Raw genomic sequence first — 15,300 nt, forward strand, 5'->3', positions numbered from 1 at the left:
ACATAAAGTGAAATTTTGCAAGAATATCCAACCTGATTTCATAAGAAAAGATATGCACTACTCCCCAACCCCCACCTGCACAAAAAATACAATAATGGTCAATTAATTCTTTTTTTAACTATTCAAAATAATTAATTATGAAAACATGAATGCAAACACAACCTGTTTGAATGTTAAAGTTAGTTACAATGATTTACCATTTATACAGCAGGGTATTTTTACTGCATCAGTTCAGGGTAAGTGCATTGTTCAAAGGCACTATAGCAGGAGGGGAAACCTGGGTCCTTTGACTGCAGTGTGTTTTCTAGCCACTGGACGATCAGCAGCTCCCAGTATATTGTTACATACAGTGCCATCACCAAACAGTTATGCCATTTTCAAGCAGAAACCTGAAAAGTTGAGTAAACGAGACCACAGAAGATTTTGAAAATTGTGAAGCAAACTTTAACGACTGGCGCAGTATCATTGTGTAACAACTCAATTATGTGAAAACAAAAATAACTGTGAGGCCCCAGGGCTTGAGTCTTTGAAAATGTTTCGCTGTGTGGTACATCTTTATGTACAAACTGCTATACCACTGATATTATAAAAACGTTTTAACAAGGCAGCAGTGGAACTTGTCTTCTCTTATTAATTGTAAGGGAAGTTAAACCTTCCACCCAATTAGCAGTTTACTTTCTTATGCAGATTTCGATCTTAAAATTAAACAGCTCCCTCCCAAAGACAAAACAAACAAGATAATAAAAAACTGCATGCACACGTAAAAGCGAGAAATATTCAAATTTAACTAGCATACCATTTTGGAATATGTTCGCTTTCATGTTAAATAAATTGTTCTCCGTGATTTACAGTTTTTCAGTAGTCACTGCATAAAATGATATTATTATTATTATTATTCTTATTATTATTATACTGTTTTATGTGACAATGTAAGAAACCAGTAATAAATATAGAAATGATAATATGAATTATAATGTTGGTGACATATATGTAGAATTTCCCTGCTTGTACCAAACTTCAACAACCAATTGTAATAGAATATGAAAAAAAGCTTTTCTTGTTTAACTTATTTTTAACTTCAGTTTATCTGGTTAAGATATTTTCTTGTTTATTAATGTACTAAAATGTGAAATTTCCATTTTATTTATATAAGTATTTTCCATACTGGTAGATAAGTTAATTTATGCTTTTATTATTGGTCCTAATGATTTTTTAAAATTGAGTTTCAAACTAAGAAATATGTGTGAAAAATTAAACCTTTCTTTGTTTCTGGGCACCTGACAGTACACTTCCATGCCCATCAGAATGATTACCCAAAAATATGTGACTCCACTCTTCCTCAGCCTGTCCACAGTTTCAGAATAACAACCCACAAAAAAGATCTAATTATTTACTTGTGGGGTGAAGCAGCAGCTGCCTCTAACAAATCTAAGAATAGAGCCCTTTCGTATTAATCTCCATTGCGGGGATGATGGATATGTGATACGGAAAGGAGCAATGATGCCTGTTTCTGAGCATAACGGTGGTGCAGTGATTTACAACGCAGCATCAATCTTGTCATCTGCTCTCCAAACAATAACTGCCATAGAGCGGAGGAGGGAAGCGCCACACTACTGTATATCTGCACTCATTTGTAATGTTACTTTTTTATTTATTTATCTTTTTTTTTTAACTTCATGCAATTTCATAGAAATACATTTCCACTTTTTCTCTTTCTTGGGTCCTGTGGACACTGTTAAAGGAAAGTGCCTTGAAGCATAGGAGACTGGGGGCGTCTCTACTACAATTGCCATAAGCTGATGTTAGCGAATGCTGCACAAGAATTTAGTAAATCTCTGAAAATATATTTCAGATGGATGGATGGATGGATGGAAGAGCCATCGAGTCTAGGTCAACTTATATCAACCACAGGGATGGTTTTGAAGACATGGGAGAAACAGAAGCGGTCTGCCAGTGCCTATATTTCAGATACTTCTGTGGAAACCTTAATTTTTTATTTTTGACTTTTAAAAAGACACCTTGTGTTGCATCTTGTCTCCACTTTTTTTAATTCACGTTTTGATTAACAACGGAACAAAAGAGAAGCTGATCACAGCAACACAGAGATGCAACCAGTGTATTGAGAAGATACAGCACAAGAGCAACGGTTACAATACTTAGCAGAAGTTGCCATGTAACACTATCTAAGAAGTTTCAAATGGATGAACAGATTTTCCAGAATTCACTAGAATATGATGCCAGACAAAAGTTAACTTTTGTTCTGGAAAAAAGTAGAGTAAACCTGAGCGAGAGTGAGGGAGCTTCTGGTGTGGACCACAGCAATACAATTTTTTTGCAAAATATGTACAATTATAGGGGGCGCAGTGGCGCAGTGGGTTGGACTGGGTCCTGCTCTCTAGTGGGTCTGGGGTTCGAGTCCCACTTGGGTGCCTTGCGGCAGACTGGCGTCCCGTCCTGGGTGTGTCCCCTCCCCCTCCGGCCTTACGCCCTGTGTTGCCGGGTAGGCTCCAGTTCCCCGCAACCTCATATGGGATGTGCGGTTCAGAAAATGTGTGTGTGTACAATTATGAACATGAGTTCTTTAAATTTACCAAAATCAAAATCTGAACTGTGGTTTAACAGGTATACAGAGGAAGAAAAAACAATTTTTTTTTTCTTTTTTGACAGAATTCTGAATGAACAGTAAGCTTTCCAGTAAGCTTGTATTCTATCACACTCCCAACTTTGTTTTGAAGGCCAACAGTACAAGGATGGGATGAGAAGGAAGAGTGCTTAACTGCCACTATCCGCCCTAATTCTTTCCTTTTTACCTCCTGCACAACTGTAACAATGAAACAGAAATAAGGTCACAGTAATTTGATCCCAAATAAGATGCACTGGAGAGGGCTGGGAAGCACGTCTCCATTATTCCCATGTAGCTTTAAAAAGCTCTTATGTGCAAACAGGAACTGGTGATTGTCTGGGGTCACCCATCATCTGCGTGGAGTGACGGTCACGGATGGAGACATAGTGCTGTCCATCAGCACCACAGGTCTGCCACTTTGATCTTCAGTTGGATTAAAAAAAAAAAAAAGACAAAACTGATCTCAAGGCCTCGTGCAAATGATACACGAGTGGACAGGGACAGCCGTGCCTTTTCAAATGGGAGCATACAAGGTCCAAAATTACCCCTGAGGAAAATGTCTTTTTTGGTCTCTTCCTCTGGATGATGAAAGATGCTGGACAACCTGGGGACTCTCCCTTAGACAAATATCCTGACTGCCAATATTGCACACAAGTCAACTGTTGCTCTAGAATTAAAGACAGTTTAAGTTTAAGTCAATCACTGTGACACAGAACCCTTTTGAATATTCAAATCATTTTGCAATGCCAACACAATATGAAAACTAAAAGCATCACAATAAGCAGATGAAGATGAAACTGTACTTGATTCTGTGTCATATTTAACATGTAAATTAAAATCAAACATTCCCACTACTTGGTTATTCAGAGATAAAAGCAGTGTGAATTTATTCTTGGAAGCAATGGCTGCATCTTCTCACTTTGCCGAATGACTTCTTAAGTCAACGTTTTACAAGATTAACTACCAAAGCGAGTGCAAGATTTTTTTATATTTACCAGGCATGTTACAGGGATGTGTTCATGAAATAAAACAAAATGATTTATATATGAAAATTGTATGCATGTGTTTCTTTTTATGCTGTCCCCAATACTCTTCAGAACTCCATCATAGCTGGCATCGGTATCATTTAGAGCATATGTTGTTATTGGCATAATATCTGGAGCTGTATGAAAAGAACGAGAGCCGAGTTTCACAGTAATTATAGTGAGTTACAAATCTAGAACACATCCTATTAAAAAGAACACATCTCCATACATTAAAGAAAAACTGTTATATGTTAAACCATCAGTACATCTGTTTATGAGAGCATCTATGTTCATTCAAACTGAGAGCGTAAATTTGAAGTAGTCTGATTTATGCGTAACTTCTGTGTATGTGTTTTATCATAAATCATTAAGATCTTGTCTGATACATAATCTGAGGTCACTGTGCCTTGTTTGTTTTTGATGATATGCTACAAGTTTTTATCTCCTTCTCACCTCAGAATGCTGCATGTCACTCTTCTTCAGGGGTCTTGCATTCAGACTCATGTTACAAGGAGTCAATACTCCGGCTTGAGCTCTTGTTGTAAGCATTAAGGTCTTAGTTACAAGTACTGCTTCTGGGAAAGGATAAAATCATTGATTTACTGGGCTGTCAGTCAGTGCAGCCAGCTTATGGATTTGACTTCTGTACCTTTTCAGTTGGAAAAGACCTCCTCCAACAAAAACAAATAACTAAATATTATTATTATTATTATTATTATTATTATTATTATTATTATTATTATTATTGATTCTGTTAATTTAAAATCACTATTGCCATGACATGTCAGATCACATTAGAAACAAACTGAAAATATAATAAATGAATCAACTCAACATACACACTCTGACAGCAAGTCAATTCGGTGCAGAGTTCCACCATATTTCTATGGTTCGTTGAGACAGTTGTGTCAGAAATCATCATGCTTTTCAGTAGAAGCATTGTTCAGTGTGAAGTAGCCAAGATACAGCAGTTGTGTTAAATTCAAGTGCATGTCTTCCCCCCAGCTTCATGCCAGAGTCTGATAGACCTGTCTTCACAAAAACTGAAAGGAAAAAAAAACTCATCATGACCTTAATGCATATACTTTAGGGTGCATTTATGGGTAAATGCAATCTATCTTTGCCTTCTCACACAGTCATTTTTCCATGTACACTCTCCATGTTAACATTTAATGAAGTTTCATGTGTTTCAAAATGAAATAGATGAAACGGAAAACCTTTAAAATTACTATACAGATGTGGACTGTGCACCTGCACATCTCTGTGTACCTATACTGACACATCCTTTGTCTAGAAAGGATAGTTCTGTCAACAAACCATGTAGGGTGGATAACCGCTTGAATATGAAGCTCACTTTTACCTGACACTGAACCTGAAAAAAGGGAGTCTGCCTTCTTGACTTTGTTTGGTTTTCTAAGTTCATTACCCTTCAGCTTGGGCTTCACAGGACCCCTGCAACATTCCCACAAGTAAATGACAAAATTCTTTGCCTGTATACAGCCTTTGAATCTGCCTATCTTGATGACATCATTAACAATGTCTGGAAAAAAACACATCTCAGAGTCATCCTGACATTACTGACTTGTGGCCTGGCAAACAGCAAATCTAGTGCAGTGTGTGACTGGACATATTAAAGTGTGATATCTGAGCTTCCTTGAGAGTGGAGGCCTGGTTTGGATTTAAATGGATAAAACAATAGCCATTCCAGCCTGTCTTCCACCCAAAACCAAGAAACAACTGAGATCCTTCTTAAGCCTGGCTAGTTATTACCATCACTTCAACCCCAACTTTTCCCAGCTCACCACCCTCTTCTCTGACCTGACCGGCAAGGGAAGTCCCAATCCAGTCTAGCGAACGGAACAGTAGCAGAGTAGTTTTTTGGGCCATCAACGAATACCGTTCTGGTGGACTTGTCTTACCCTGTCCCAACTCATCCCCCACTTGTGCTGCAGACGGATCCCTTGGACTGACACCCAGGTGTTGCATAAGCGTTCCGGAAAAAAGATGATTGAATCCAGAAGTCTTGAGTCGATGTTCTCTTGTCTTAACAATACCAAACAACAACCAAATACCAAAACAATACCAAAGTAGGAGCAGTGAAAGATGTGAAAGCCTTATATGCAAAATAAAAACTTAATCCATGTTTGTCAGTAATTGTGTGAAATACATGCACTGCGGCAATAGTTCACAAAAAAGCACATGGATTTACTCCATTATTGTAGTTCATTACTCTGTAGTTTGCTAACATGTTACTATAACTGCAGTAGGCTTAATTTACAAAATCGTAGCAGCTCTGCAAGTTTCACAGTCTTTTCCTACTGAACAGGTTGTTTATAACCATGGATAACTTAACACTGATCCAAAGCAATGAAACATACTTTTTAATATAATGCCCAGATATACATCACATTTTTCTGTTGCCACTTGAGGCTCCCTCGAAATCAACTGGCTTTTGGGTTTGTTTTCTAAATAAATACCGGGCCTGGATTTAAGCACAAACTCCCAGTTTCCAGAGATATTGATGGCAAGCTGAATTAATACGGCCTATGAGACAACACACAAATCCCCAGCAAAGCCAGGAACAGTCCTGCTTCTTAGACACTTGACATTTGTTTTTCATCATGAACTTAAAGGTCACTAGCTACAGAAGAACCCAAGATTCGGTTTCCACATGCATTTGCATGAATTTTATTGCCTCATCCTCACCACTAACTCCAATTGTTTGACTTCAACAGTACCTTTTTTATTAGTCCAATGCTCCACTGATGTAAACAGATGGGGATTTTTTAAAAAGTTTCCCATGTACTTTTCCTCTTCATGCATTTGGAATTAGAGGGAAATTTTTGCTGGAATGCTGCTTTGTAATTTGACTGCACCAGAAGGCCAAATAAAAAGCTTAATGGGTTAATCAGTTAGATGAGTTGTGTTTAATATAGTCAACCTTTTTTGTTTTGAAAAACTGAAAAGAGGGTATCACAAAACTAAAATGATCAAATAAATAACCAGTACTTAGGATAACACCTGCTAATCCATGATATCAATCTTTGATTATACTCTGTATATAAGATCATATTTTCACTCAAAATGAATTAGACAATTTTCGAATATTGTATCAATTACTCTATTTCATTGAGAACTACTAGTACAACAGTACAAAGAACTTTTGCAGTAAAAAGGTATAACTATAATTATTCAAAACTGCTGAATTACAGATATTTGTGAATAATAACTAACCACTTTGTTCTGTATTTTAGGTAGTAAAGTAAAATAAAAACATATTATTGTTTTCAGTGACATGCATAGTTAGGCACTCCAGCAGGATCAATTATTGTTTTATTTCAGTAATGGAATTCTGACAAAAAATTTCTCAATTACAGATTTAACAGTAACAAGTCAATATCTGTAACTTAACAGTGTAAATTTGTATTTTGGTAAGATACCTAATACGTTTATTATTATAATATCTTCTATCATTCAAAGCCAAAATGTCAGTTAAACCTACTGTCATTAATGGTTAAAATGGTCATGTTGTAGCATATGCTTTGGGCATGTATATATTGTCCAAAGCTGTAGTTGATAAAACAAAGGGCCTCGGTTCTTTGACTGCCAGAGCAATTCCTCATGTTCTTTCACAGTACAAATATAAGATAACAGTGGAATAGTATATTTTATTTTTTGGAAACCCTAAAATTACTCTGGCCACTGTGTCTACGAGATGCTCCATAAGTGATGAGGCTTTCCACAAATTCGCTGAAATGTTTGAGGCTCAGTGCAAATAAAATTACAGTACCACCCGTATTGATTTCAGCATGGTGGAGAAACGGGTGAAATAAATAATTCAGGGACCATACTGTAAATGATGGGAGCTAATACCTGAGAGGTCATCCATGTTTGGGGTTAAATGAGGAAGGTGAGGTTGGATGCTTCCCACATTGTCACCAGGTTGAATCCCAGAGTGATGGGATTATTATTTCCCTGTAGTGATTTTGTAGTCCCCCTGCCCTCTTACCGAGACACTATTTATACAGGTTAAAAAGTTCAATTATATACGGAGGCAGTATATTGTAGTAAAGGCCGGAGATTCTGCTACAAAACACTATTGACAGTCACCATGGTTATTCATCTGCATTTATAAAGCAGAGGATAAAAAAGGCTGACTTTGCAAGGCATGTCTCTGGGAACTCCAGTTGCCAGGACCCAGGCAGGTGTACGAATGTTAACAACCAGAAGTGCGGTCCTCTCAATTTGCGTTTAACGCAATGATTCTCTGGCGCTCTGCCTCCAAAGCTTAGTGGCTAAAGCAGGTTATATAACCGTCTTCACTATGAATATTTAATCAGACAAATCCCATATTAAAATACTTTAATGACGCAAATCTGGAAGACCAATATTTAATCAAGTGGGGCCGGCCTGCCGTAGGGAACCCTGCCGATTTCACTTACTAGGTGCTTGTTGCAATTAAATATTGTTTGATATATGTCTGCAAGTAGAATTGCATTAAGGGGGTTTGATGGCCTGGCCTTAATTGTTACTTGTTCTATCAAGAGTCTAATAACATGCTAATGTGCAAGAGAAGAAATGATACATAAAGACGAATGACAGCTATGTACAGTATGTGGACATTAGGCATCTCTTGCCGATGAATAGAGAGAAACTTAATATATGATACAGGAATGGATCAATAGATATTGCAATAAAGTGGCTGGATGTAACTTATTTGCAGCTGTCCTTTAGTCATATTATTATTATTATTATTATTATTATTATTAATGATAATAATCATTTCAAATAGTTTACACACCTGTGAAGAGTTGATAAAAAAATAAAGTCAAACAGCAAAAAAGGGTTCACTTAAAGTACTTAACAGCAGCACTTTGATTACATCGTCACATAATAGAAAAAATGGAACACGTTTTTTCATATTTTTTTCTATTATTATTGTTAAATACAGCCTTAAAAATACTAATAAAATGGTCAATTCCAGCAATAGCATTATACAAAGTGGTGGTACAACTAGCAACACTAGCCATTGCTTGGATACTTCAGTTATTATTTGTAGTTTCCTCTTAAATGAAGGAATTTTCAGCAATAATAAGCCACTTACTGATCTCCAAAAGAACAGTGAACTTAATAAAAGGTCCAGTGATTTGAAGTAGCCCTGGGAAATAGGTAGAACTATGAAAGCTATAAATTTGCTTGTGTACACAAGTTGCTGTCATTTAATTTTTATGAAAGACCCATCACAACATATTGCATCAAATAAAAACCGTGATCATTCCTTTGTCACCCTTCATACCTGCCATGATGGGAAGAAAAAAAACATGGCATATTACAAAATGATGAGCCTGACATCAACCTGGAAAAAGAAAAAAAAAAAAAAGCAACACTTTTTTTTTTCACTTTGCAGTATTCCTTCCGTGAATCTGCACTGATTCTGAAACTTTAAATAAATCCTTTCCCTTCTTTTCTAATGTAAAACATTACCTGAATGGGATGTGCTGAGAGAAAATGATGAAGTCGCTTACAATCAGGCTAACTCCCTGCCACTCAGACATTAAGGAATTGCAGCACTATTGTTGGAGCAGCAGGTGGCATAGTGGTTGGACCCATCACTTTACAGCTGTAAGGTTCCAGGCTCAGAAACCCACTCAAGTTGTAGTGCCCTTGATCGTGGTATTTACCTGATCAATACAGTAAAAATCCATGGCATATATTTATCTATTGAATATATGCTTTTTTGTTCTGTTTATAGTGTCCCTGACACCCTGAATATTTATTTAGTGTTTCATGTCTGATTATTGGGTACATGAGCTGGAAAATATCGACATCTTTTAAGGAAAAGGTGTAGTGAATACAGTAATGAGTTTCTGGTTCTACACATTTTCAAAAGGTAAAAAAAGCTAATTGTATGTGTACCACGTTTGCCTGAAAAGCTTGCCCGGTTATGCAGAGCAAGTGACTGATGGTGAGTATAAACCCATACAAAATCCCACTGAGGATGTTCCAGTATTTGAGATAATTTAGAGTCTCATTTAAAGCACATTTACAATATGGCACTGTAAAAGCACTTTGGGGAGAGACCGAATGGGTCAAAATGGTAAAATGACAGACATGACAGAAACTCAAGACCGCCACGACAGCGTCCCGTGTTCATCTTAAACTCTTGGATTAGCAAGCAATGGTGTTCCTGAGTATATACTTTCATAGTATCAACCGTTACTTAGCTAGCACCTTTGTCCAAAGTGACTCACAATGTTGGGTTTGTATGTTAAGCAAGTCACAGTCGTTTTCTGATTTTCATAGCATGTTCATTTTTACATTCTCAATTCAGGGTAAATGCCTTGGTACAACAGCAACAAGTGGGATTCAACCATGGGTCTAGATGATAGCTTTAACCAAAACACCACCAATTGCCCTTAAACAATCCTGCTACCTATATTTCATATCAGAAGATCATTTCCCAACAGCGTGCTCTCATTCTCCTAATGTGGTATGTTGTAGGGTGTATTTCCCCAAATAAAATGAATGCTGACATAAACATTTCACAAATGATAAGCAAACAGAATGTTAGGCTCATTTAAAATTGTTACATGCATTAAAACTAATTTTGTATCATTCGGAGTTCCAACAGATGGTCGCAACAACAATGCTAAGATTTTCATTGCAAAAGATGGTAGTTGTAGCTCCCTCTACGACTGAACAATGGGACGTTGAACAACTGACTATTCCATACAAAGCACATAATTAAGATGTACATGTTTAATGGTGCCGTGCATTCCAGGTGTCATAAATCATCACGGGCAAGCAGGTACTGGCCTCCCGAATGGTTCCACGTAGCTGGCAACCTTTCGAGTTAAGTTCACAATGTTGGCGCGACCTGGTTAGTTCAAAGATGAGAAGAGAGGGCAGCTGAGTGCCACGCGGACTAGGACCTCCTGAGGTCCACCAGGATTTCCATGCCATCTGGATAGACTGCAAGCGTGCCCCACAAGGCCAGGTGCACCAGCACATCCCCAACAACACAATATGGACCTTCTCTTTAATGAAGTACTAACTGCCCCCCTGTTTGGACTGATGTGACATTTTAGCCATTTATCTGTGACATTTCTACGAGGGCCGACGTTCCGGCGTGTTACTTCCCCAAGCCTTTGCGTTGACTTTGTTTCATGTTAATGTACGTGATTTATTTTTTAACATTATTTGTTTTTTTTCTTCTTTTACGGCATTCTCTATTTCATTCATGTTTGGTGAGCATGTCTGGATTCTTTCTGATAATAAACATTAAGTCTTGTGTATTGCAGAGCTTTATTCCTGTGGTCATGCTGAAAAACACATTAAACCGACATAAATATGGACAGTCACTCTGAACAGAGACCCAGATAGAGCATTTCGGCAATGTGGAATATGGGTTAACCACCCTGTTGAATTCTGTCCCAGCCTCCGAAGATAAAGTTCTCAGTCCTGCATGTCCCCTGGCCTTATTATTTATAAGATGCGAAATCTAAGTCCTAAAAATTGTTGAGCTGTGTAAACATGGGAAGTGCATAAAAATATTCAAAGCATGACAGTTCTGTACCTAATGTATGTATTAAAGAGACATATGATGGTTGATGTTGTGAACTTGTATTATTCGTATTTTTACAGGGTGTCGGTTTTGAAATGCTCAAATTTATGTATGACAGCCGCATGTTTTCGCTTCCATCAAAAGAAAAAATAAATAAACACACAATAAAATTTTCCTCTCTTCTTTTAAATATAAATGTAAAGTAGAACAATTTTTCAGAGTAATATTTAGAAATAACGGTGTGAAACTTCCGCGTGCAAATGCTATGTATAATTGTACTGAAATATGTATTGTGATATAAGAACCTGAATGTTAAATGTCAAGGGGTACTTAACAGCTAAATGAACATTGAATAAAGCCGATAGGTTATCTCTGAAAATGAGCAGATGGGTGTAAGTCCCTCGACACGGTTATTTTGAACACAATTGTTGGTATTTTAGTCATTGTCAAGTCAAGTTATTACTACTTTCACAAAGGAAATGTCTGCAACAGTCAAGTGCTGCGTATGTGTGCTGATTTCGTAGATTTGAATCTGAATTCAAATAATTTTACAGAGTAATCTGTAGGGTTATCTAGCTTATTACAATATGATGCACAGATAATGAATGCATTACCTCTCTGACTGGGTCATGTCTACTGTCACTATTAGAACTGTGAGTGTTGAAACACACACATAGACTTAAGGGCTAATTATTTTCACTTAACATATCACTTACCATTAAGAAATATTACTTGTTTATTTGTAATAAACAGCCACATAATACGTTTAAGGATGGAAACCATTAGGACCTACATGGGACAATTGCCCAGCAATAATGATGTCATTTGATGTCCGTTTGCATTTATATTAACCTGAGCAAGTCCTACATTTAACATTTGGTAACCACTTAACATTTGCATTTAACAATTACATGTGCAGATAGCATTTAAATTTGTTTAAGAATTACACTTCAAAAATGCTAACATCATTGCACTTCAAATTTTTCTTTTAATGTTTTAAATGTTTTACTATTATAAAAGTGGAAAAATATAGTAGTTATATGTAACATTTTACAGTTAACCCATTTAGCTCATGCTTGTCTCCAAAGCCACTCACCATGTTAAGGTACTCGTGATTTATCCATTCAGAGAGTACTGATTTATCCATTCAGTGGTACTAGAACAAGAGGCAAGGTGTGTCAAGAGTAAGGTGACAACTGTAACGAACGCCCCCCCCGACACACAGTTTTGCACTCGCATTCTTAGATGTAACGGTATTTGTATAGACACAGACATATTAACTCTGCTTTGCAAGCAAAGGTCTATATCTATGTTTAAAACCGTATTTAAAACTTCAATAAACCAAAGGCCACATGAAAGGAAAGGAATAGAAAGTGACAGCTGCTGATATTTTTTATTGATTACTAGGAACTTGGTCTAAATTTTTTTTTTTTTTTTCTTAGGGTCATATTTATCCATGTTGCAAAAAATAATCTTGCAAATAAATTTGTAATGTGTGTCATAGTGCCGGACAAATACATTCAAACTTTGACTAAATCCCAGTCTAACCCCGCCACCCACCCACAAACCCACACCCAAATAAGTGAACCCAAAGACAATAAATGAACAATGCAATCCTATCAATGTGTTTACTTCTTCTGCCATCTGCCAAATGATGCCTCTTCCAACCATCCAGCCCTTTAGGCTATTCTTTTTATGGATAGAAAGGGATTACCAAAATATGATTAAAGTATGCATTCATAACATGAGATCTGATTTATAAAATAAAGGAGCATGCAAATTACTGGGAAAATGGCAAAGAATATGAGAACAGCGTGTAACAAGCATATATGATTTCCATTCAGATCGCCTTTGAAAGGAAATACGACATTTTGGCTGTATTGTTTCACAGTTAGGCACACTATTTTCTCCTTATAATAGCATTTCTATGATTTCCATGTCAGAGAAAAGACTTTTGTTCTTCTACACTTGCTTAAGATTTGAAAGGTTTTCAGTACACCACCCACACTGTAAAGCCCCAGTAAGAGCAATAACTGCTTCAAAACTGCATGGGTTGCCATGTGACAGCAGGGGGCATAGTGGTTAGTGCAGCCACCTTGTAGTCTGAGGGCCTGCATTCAAACTGCTCCTGCAATAGTACCCTTGATCAAAGTACTTACCCTGAGCAAGTATAGTGAAATTATCCTACTGTATAAATTAGTAAATCAGTGTGTATTTGTGTACAAAACTAACATTGAAAGCTGCCTTGCAAAAGAATCTGAGCAAAACAATAGTTAATAATAATGATTGTTTCCCCCGCTCTGGAAGCAGGTCGACATTATGCAGAATGTGATGATGGAAGCGAAATGTTTAAAGCAAAAGTTCGCAAACCCCATCCCCAACTAGATTCTGGGATGACGGCCTACAAAACGCCCATCATGCCTGTGGAGACCTTCAGACTAACCAATGCCATTGCATGTAGAGATCCCGGCTCATTAATCGCCCCTTATTAATAGAGGAGCAGTAACCAGCCCCCCCTACTGGAGTCCAGTGGTCAATGTTCCTATTCTCTTCTTTATCAGATTCCCCCTGTGCTGTGTACACACAGTGATAAACTTGACCCTGCGTGACCTCCTTCGCTGGTTCTTTCCTTCTTTGTTCTTGCTCATTGAAATGGAACCAGGACATCCTTAATACTTTCACAGATGGTCATTTTTAAGAGCTAATTTAATTGTCGAGGAAATCTCTGTCGGTACGAAGGGAGGTAAATTATGCTTTTCATGTGAACCCTCGGTTACATGTTCTGTATTTTTTTGTTCGGATGTTCGGCTGACAGAGGATGAGCCCAGAAGATTCAGGCTCATCCGAAACACATGCACAACGACTAGAAGACAATTTCATTCATTATTGTGCACCACTTGTCCAGTGCAGGGCTGTGGTTGTCCATACCCCATCCCGATGAACTGGCCATAATGCCGGGCACACCCTGGACAGTCCTCGTGAGTGCAATCACACACACACACACACTGTGGGCAATTTAGAGCCACCTGTCCATCTCTCAACATATCTCTTGACTGTGGGAGTAAACACATGTGAACGTGGGGAAAACATGCAAACGCCACACAATCTGAGACTCAAACCCATGCCAGAGACTACAGCGCAGGAGCTATTAGGTAGCAGTGCTACCTGCTGTGCCACACTAGGACACAATCAATATTTTAACATATTTCAACAGCTCACCGTTGTAAATATTCCATGCGAATGGCAAATTTGTTAGGTAACCAGAGACTATTCAGCCCACGGCCAGTGCGATGCAATAGAATTGGCTACTCGGAAAGGAACTGGGCCATCCTGGTTTTAGCACATTAAGGTTATTTCTGCACCTTCGTTAAACGCCTTGCTTTCGGTTCCCCACATTTTTTGAGGTCGGTGACATTCCTGCTATAAATGGACACCAGACCTGCTAACATAAATGCATAAAAAAACAGGAAATGTCCCTGACAAAAGTTCTTGCGGTGCAAAATTAGCAATGTGTTTGAAAGTCAGGCAAGGCCTCCAGGTTCTATTGTTTTCAAGGAATGATTCTGTGTTTTTTTTTTTTTTAAAAAAAAAAGAAAAGAAGAAAAAAGAAAAAGAAAAAAAAAAATCACAAGCTCGATTCCATTGGAAAGCAGCTCTTCCTATAATTGTGAGTGACATTAATTGAGAGGTGCGGCTCGCCCGTCTTCCTTGGCAGCGACGCAAGCGCCTTTTGTTTTACAACTCAAAAAAGTGTTGAGTTTTCCTGTTCGGCTTTTCCTCCACATCCTCCGTTCGGGTGAGGCGGCGATGGATTTACGGAGCGCGGCTTCCTCATGTGTACCGTAACAGATGTTTATGTGAATAACAGGCCCTTTCAACTTACTTTTTTCTCCACCCCTCCCTTTGTCACGGAGGCAAGTTTGCAGCAAAATCTTAATGTGAAATCAGCGAGCGATAGCGCCTCCTCTATCTCCTCTCCCCTGTATGTCTTTTAATCGCTCGCAATCACCTGCAGCATTAGCGCCAGGCTCCGACTTGATTAGGCGATTTAATGAGGCCATCTAAAGGGATATTAATGAGAAAGTGAA

This window comes from Scleropages formosus, chromosome 24 (assembly GCF_900964775.1).
Source record: "Scleropages formosus chromosome 24, fSclFor1.1, whole genome shotgun sequence".
In the NCBI taxonomy this organism is placed as follows: domain Eukaryota; kingdom Metazoa; phylum Chordata; class Actinopteri; order Osteoglossiformes; family Osteoglossidae; genus Scleropages; species Scleropages formosus.